This window comes from Limulus polyphemus, unplaced genomic scaffold (genome assembly GCF_000517525.1).
Source record: "Limulus polyphemus unplaced genomic scaffold, Limulus_polyphemus-2.1.2 Scaffold174, whole genome shotgun sequence".
Lineage (NCBI taxonomy): Eukaryota > Metazoa > Arthropoda > Merostomata > Xiphosura > Limulidae > Limulus > Limulus polyphemus.
This window is the reverse complement of record NW_013665784.1, coordinates 423996-430733: the sequence shown is the minus strand read 5'-3', so window position 1 is coordinate 430733 and position 6738 is coordinate 423996. Positions and strand designations below refer to the sequence as shown.

The 6738-nt window shown below is 31.6% G+C and overlaps 1 long non-coding RNA gene across 1 annotated transcript in view; it reads left to right on the top strand.

The window, feature by feature from the left end:
* Positions 1 to 3257: 3257 nt before the first annotated feature.
* Positions 3258 to 6738, top strand: part of LOC111084930 — an 11114-nt gene continuing 7633 nt past the window's right edge. The window contains exons 1-2 of the long non-coding RNA XR_002609813.1: positions 3258 to 3568; positions 5980 to 6067. This is a non-coding gene — a long non-coding RNA (uncharacterized LOC111084930). The remainder of the gene's footprint in view (positions 3569 to 5979; positions 6068 to 6738) is intronic.

Below are 6738 nucleotides of genomic sequence, written 5' to 3'. Positions count from 1 at the left end.
CAACAGATATAAACTAACTATATCGGAAACGTAATATGAAATATCAAAGCTTACATTGGATAGCAAAACCCAAACCATAATCAACTGAGAATTGCAGTTGTACGTGTATAATTTCTACTTGCAATGTAATAACTGATGTTTGATAACAAAACCCATACCATGATCAACTAACAACTGTAGTTGCACATGCAAAGCTTGCAAAGTTCAATATAATAACTCATGTTTGATAACAAAACCCATACCATGATCAACTAAGAACTTTAGTTGCACATGCAAAGCTTGCAAAGTTTATTATAATAGCTCATGTTAGATAACAACACCCAAACCATGATCAACTGAGAACTAGAGCTGTATAACTCGTATTGTGATATACAATAGCTCTAAGCTTGTACTTTTCATAATGTAAGATATATATATCCAACGGTAATGTTAAGAAAATCATGAGTAAATACTCTGAAAACAATATCAAGTTAAACCCTCTTTCGCGATAAATGTAAAAATATAAGGATAAAAAAGATTGGTAAATCATGTTCATAAAAACCTAGGAAACGTACTGCGTTTTCGGAATGCCCACCTATCAAAAACATTAAGGGTTTTTATAGTAAGCTATGAAGGTGTGAATATGAGCATAAACTATCGAATGTGCTAGAATATAACAGATGTTTGATGTAGCACTTGATGAAGCTTGTATCTATCTTAGAGACTGATACGCATATAGAAAACGATAACAGCTATAGTTCTCACACAATACTACTTATGTGTATTAATTACTGGGTTTTTTATACAGTATTTAACTATTCTACTATACTTTGCTTGCTTTTATCTAATAGTTTTGAACGAAAGTTATCAAACACACACGTGTGGGTAACAACAAAATAACTATCATTAATTCAATTGAATAAATAATGAAAATTCATTTTCATCTAATTTGATAAGTATAGTATCAAATGACTTCGTTGGAGATGTATGATATTTTAACCTCGTAAACTTGGACGTTCTTTATTGAAACCAATGAAGTATCGAAATCTCTAAACTTTTTAAATTCGTAGAAGCAATTCCTAACTTTTTAACGTATTATCTTACGAGAAAATCGCAGAAAGAAGAAACGGCAAAGTGTAAAATGAAACTTTGAAGGTAGAATAGTTAAAGAAAAGGAAAGAGTGGTTTTATATGATGTTTTGTTGAAGTTTGAACTCACGTAAGTCAAATAAACTGACGCTCTGTAGGTTAGATCTTAGTAGGCTAGACTAAAATTACACACTAAATAGAAGTTTGTGATTTTGTTGTCTACAAGATATTTGCTATTAAGCTCGAAATAATACATTGGTAGCAATTTTACTACGCAACCTTAAGACTAAGTCTCAGTTCATTAACAATTTTGAATATTCATAAAACTACCTAAATCAAAGAGGATGCTTAACGTATTTTCTTCCAGTTATATCTTAGTTAATAATTGTATTTATTTATAATCATGTTATTCTTGTTAAAACTTTCAATCATTCAAAGCAATAGATTTTCAAACTGGTCAGATAAATTCCGTGTAGCTTATTCTTTGTAACTTACAAAAAAAGACAGATGATAAAATATACAATTAAAAATAAACACAATTAGAAGTTAAAACTAATATCCACTTTTAAAAGAGGTAACGTATAAGAGAAGTGAAATTATACCGGAACCAGGTGTGGTTTGTTAGTCCCCTCAGCCATGATAAAGCGATAGATAGTTTTATTTAAGTATATACAGCGTGTATTTCTATCACTGACTCGTGGTTATTTCACCTTGTTTAGTTATCTTTTTACACGTGCTATAACACATCTTTATTTCTATGTCACTAAGTTGACATTTGTCACAAAGCCGTGAACTCCATTGTTGTTCACTGTTTTAATTCACACTGTCAAATTACCGCAACAATTATTTTTTTTATTTCTGTTTAAATAACATTTAAACCATGACCTTTTCCTAATGACCAGAAAAACAAAAGAATTAAAAAAGTGAACCTACCCTAATGGCAAAATTAATTCATTGGTACGATAGCTTTTAAGAAAGACTGGGCGTTGGAGAAAATCGTCACGTGAGTGTCTTTTCTTTTCAGTCTACGCAGAAGCTTGGACAACTTTATTCAAAATTAAACATTGAAGGTGTGGTTTTGTCTGCTATTAGCCCAGCAAAAAACGTGAACAGTCATGCACGTTATACGATCAAGGTGAAGTCTCATCAGCTTCAAGTTATATAAACTGACAAGTGACGATATTTTTTAGTGTGGGAAGAGTTCCATTCAATAAGCAGTCAACATTTCCAGGAATAGGTGAGATAGCTTCTAATTTCAGTACTCACTATCATATACAATCTATAATGTAGACTAATTTCTAAAGAGATTCTCCACGAATACACAGATGTTAAGAAAGCATCACATAACTCTTATTGTTATTTTCTGTTATTAATAGCTATTTTTATTGTAATAAGCCATAGAACGTACTACATCACATGACAGTTTTGCTATTAAACTTCAAACGTCGTTGGTTTATAAATGTATGACATCAATCCAAGAGATTTATCAAATGTGTGGTTAAGTGTCCTTTCCCAACAGTCGTAAATATTATGTTGTTTTTTTCCTCAGACTCAGCTTAAATATATAGTGTATTGTAAATAACGAGATCAGGGCTACTCAACAATATTGTAGAAATTCCGGTTTAAATACATAGTGTGTTGTAAATAACGAGATCAGGGCTACTCAACAATATTGTAGAAATTCCGGTTTAAATACATAGTGTGTTGTAAATAACGAGATCAGGGCTACTCAACAATACTGTAGAAATTCCGGTTTAAGATAATTTTGCATATATCAAAAAGTTCTTACTAAAGCAAGTTTAAAAACCACTTCATCATATGAAGGATGTTTCAGTTCTAATCTATCACTATTTTCATGTTTTAGCATTCATCAAAAAATAAGTCATTAACCTTTACTTATCTTAATTCGCTACAGTTGGATCATGAAATGCTAATGTTTGTTTGTTTTTCTTTTGATAGTTACATTCTATAATAACTAATTACATATTCAATAATGTGTTTCCTTAGATATGTTACTTCACAATTTTCTTCCATGCATTATATTTTTACTTCTAATTCATCTTGTTCCTGCTCGAAGAGATGAAAATGACAAAAATATGACAGAGCGTACAGAGTCAGCTCCTTCAGCTCGACAGTTTGGTACTGGCTTCAGTACTGCCCTCTTTTTTCTAGTTGGACTAAGCATAGCGTTCGCTGTAGGGATAGGATCGCTTCTTATTCCACTAGCCTCGTTTTTAATCAGTTCATTGCAAAGTTTGAATGCAAATACAGCAGCTACAGCTGCAGCTACAACTGCAACTCAAGCTAATGCTGGAACTGCAGGTAACCAAGGGCAAGGACAAGGTGGTGGCACCGGAAGAAGAAAACGCAATGCCCATTATCAGCCGTGGTCAGATCGCTTCATAACGGCACTCGAAGTGTTAGATCTCGCATTACAAAAGAACTATGCACGTTGAAGCTCGAGAGATTTTAACACGCCGTGAGAGTCTTAAAACTATAGGTAAGAAATATTTTTCTTCGTTGTTTTACCTGTGCTTCAGTGAACCGTAGAATACTGTTTTTTTTTTTATATTGACCACTGACAAGCAGTATACTTTAAAAAATGAGTTTACTATGTTCATTAATTTCGCTGAACTTATCAAAATAACCTTAACTGAAAACTATGCTCAACATTCATTATCCTGTTTAAAAGTAACGTGAAAAATTATTCAGTTTCATTAAAAAATATAACCTAGAATACAAAAACTATCCTTAATGTTGGCAAATAAAATCTAAAACTTTCCAATAGTGATACAAATATTTTTATTATAAAAGTTGTACTGTCAAACATCTCCGTATAAAACTCAAAACTCTTGAGACATTCTTTTCAAAACTTATTTTAGTGAATAATTTTTAATAATTGTATATAGTTATTTTGTAAGGGAGTTAACAGACTACGGTAAAACCTATATTAGTTATTTTTAAGGTGTTTTTTGGACTAAGGTAAGCCCTATGTTATTTAGGTAATTGGTGAGAGGGTTACTGAACTGGATAAAGAACTAACCTTACTATAATTGTTTCAATGACAATCGCAGTATTTATCTAAAACACTAGGATAGCTATGAAATTGAAATATTATCCCCAAAGACTATAGTTGAAAATAGCGAAAAATTGTAAAGCTAAATTACGTACATTAATTATTTAGATTAGTGGTTTATATAATTAAATTAAGGACCACAAGTTGTTGTTTGTAATTAAACACAAAGCTACACAATGGGCTATCTGAGTTCTGCCCACCACGGGTATCGAAACCCGAATTGTAGCGTTGTAAGTCCGCAGATATACCGCTGTGCCACTGGGGGCGGACCACAAGTAACAGCAAACCTAGAAGGAATACGAAATCATATTATTTCAATAGCTGAGACCAAGCGAAAACGACATCCGTTATCTCCTATAACATTATTGATAATTAAATGTATTCGTGCTGGAATGGCTTAGTGGTTAGCGTGCTGGGCTGTGGATCGTAGAATTCAAGGTTTGCGCCTCCGTGCTTTTGATCTCACTCCACATCTTAGCTATTGGTGCCTTATAAGATAATCTGTTCAAAGCCGAGCAATATTGTTTTGGTAGCGGTTACTGCTGACTGTTTACCCACCCTTTGACTAATAGTTCATCTTTAGGTGCTATTTAGGTTGAAAATATCAATACTAATTAAATGAGTACATTATATTAAAATGTTACTAAACTTTGGAAGGAATATAATCCAGACACTTTCCATGATCACGTCCATTTACCTTCTTCATTTTTACCAAAGTTTTTAAGGACAGTAAACTGCACATTCATCTATCCAATTGACCTAAGAACCAATATTCTAAACATTCTTTTGGTTAAAGAATAACATTCTACTCACATCATAAAGACTGATAAAAATACATTAAGTCCTCAAATGAAGCTAGTTAACAAATAGCCGCAATTTTGTCAAACACTTTGCAATAAGTGGAGATTCTTTAGCATTTTTGTTTGGTGATCGTCAGGCGAATTTGATCATCCTAAAAAGACTCCTTCTGTTAGAAAAAAGCTTAAATTAGGCTCTCCACAAAATAATAAGTCCCTTGATTTGGCTTGCTAGTTGCTAGATGATGTTATTCCTCCATACAGTAGACAACACTAATAAGTAAAGGGTTTATTTTAAAAAAAAATACATGTGAGAGTAATACGTGGTTTTATTTAGTCTGATAGCAAGTATAACTTTACCCTTCATACTCTGTGTTGTGAATTTTCGTGATACTAGAAGCTTAATGTAAGTAAGCACACTTTTCATTTTAATATCATTTACATAAAAAAAAACCTGCGCGATAACCTTACTTTTATTTTCTACTAACGTTTTGCTAACCGTTCAGAGGACACCTTGAAAAAAATTGCAAAATATATGAAGACAAACTTTCTAAGATTTTTGTTTTTCTTTTGTTTAATTATTCAAAATTACAATAGTATTTTGGTAATGTATACAAGAATAGAATTCGTGTATGATGTTTGAAAATATTCCATGCAAAATCTAATGCTAGAAAAACAAGAAATGTGTAAACTTTGTATGATTCTGAAGCCCAAATATTCGGTTTGAGATTAAGATAAGAGCGCAGTCTTAGATAACTGATTATAAGATAATTGTAACTTTTATAAACTTTTATAATTAAGATGTTTTTATCGTGAACTGGTCCAGTTTCAACTATTTCAGAATTTTTGACGGTCATGTCATACATACTCCTAGAAAGATAGTCTTAGCATAATATTTTTTATCCACGAAAAGCATTTGAAACAAGTTTTATTTAAAGCTTCTGTGAATAAATACTTTTCTAACCTTATTTGTTAAATATATGTATATTTTAATAATCGATATTGAATATTAAATAACTATTTTTATTTTAATTACAGTCTTGCAGATGTTACAAACTCCAATACTTTCCTCAAACACGAACAGCAATGTCAACAGTAGCTGACACTGAAGACGATGGATAGTTAAGTTAGAATCATAGCTATGATTATTTATTTAGCTATTTAAGCATTTGCTATGATGACATTGGGATGACAAAGTAGTATACAGAACATTTTATGATCGTACTAGTTATAGTTCGATTTGGTTATATCAATTCGTTTTGTATTTATAAATATAAATTTAAAAAGTAGTTATGACTCTTTTTTTTTTACTGATATATCCAACACCATTGTGTAGGTGGTCTTCCAACAACCACTAATGTTTTACATCTTGAGAAAAGAAAGGTAAAAATCTGTGATAACACAGGCCTGCGATGGTTTTATTGTCTTGAAATGTTTACATGTTCTACAGTAATTCCTGTAAGCTGAATCCGAAAATGATATCCATTTTTCTATCACGTACAGATTTTTCACAAAACCTCATATGTACTTTGACATAAGTGAATCATTTTCATTGAAATCGGGTCACATTTCGTTTATGCTTAAAATGTTGACAACCACTGGCTATAGATTTCTCTAGACCAATCGTGACGTGAGAATCTTGTCGATCGTTCTAGAACCCAAACATAATAATAAAAAATGTTCATTGTGGTAAACTAAATAATAATTTGATCTAAGTAAGAGTTTTTTCTTCCCGATTTGTAAGAAATTATTTTCGAAATCTGCGTAGCTGAATTCTAGAAAATCCGTTATTAAAAC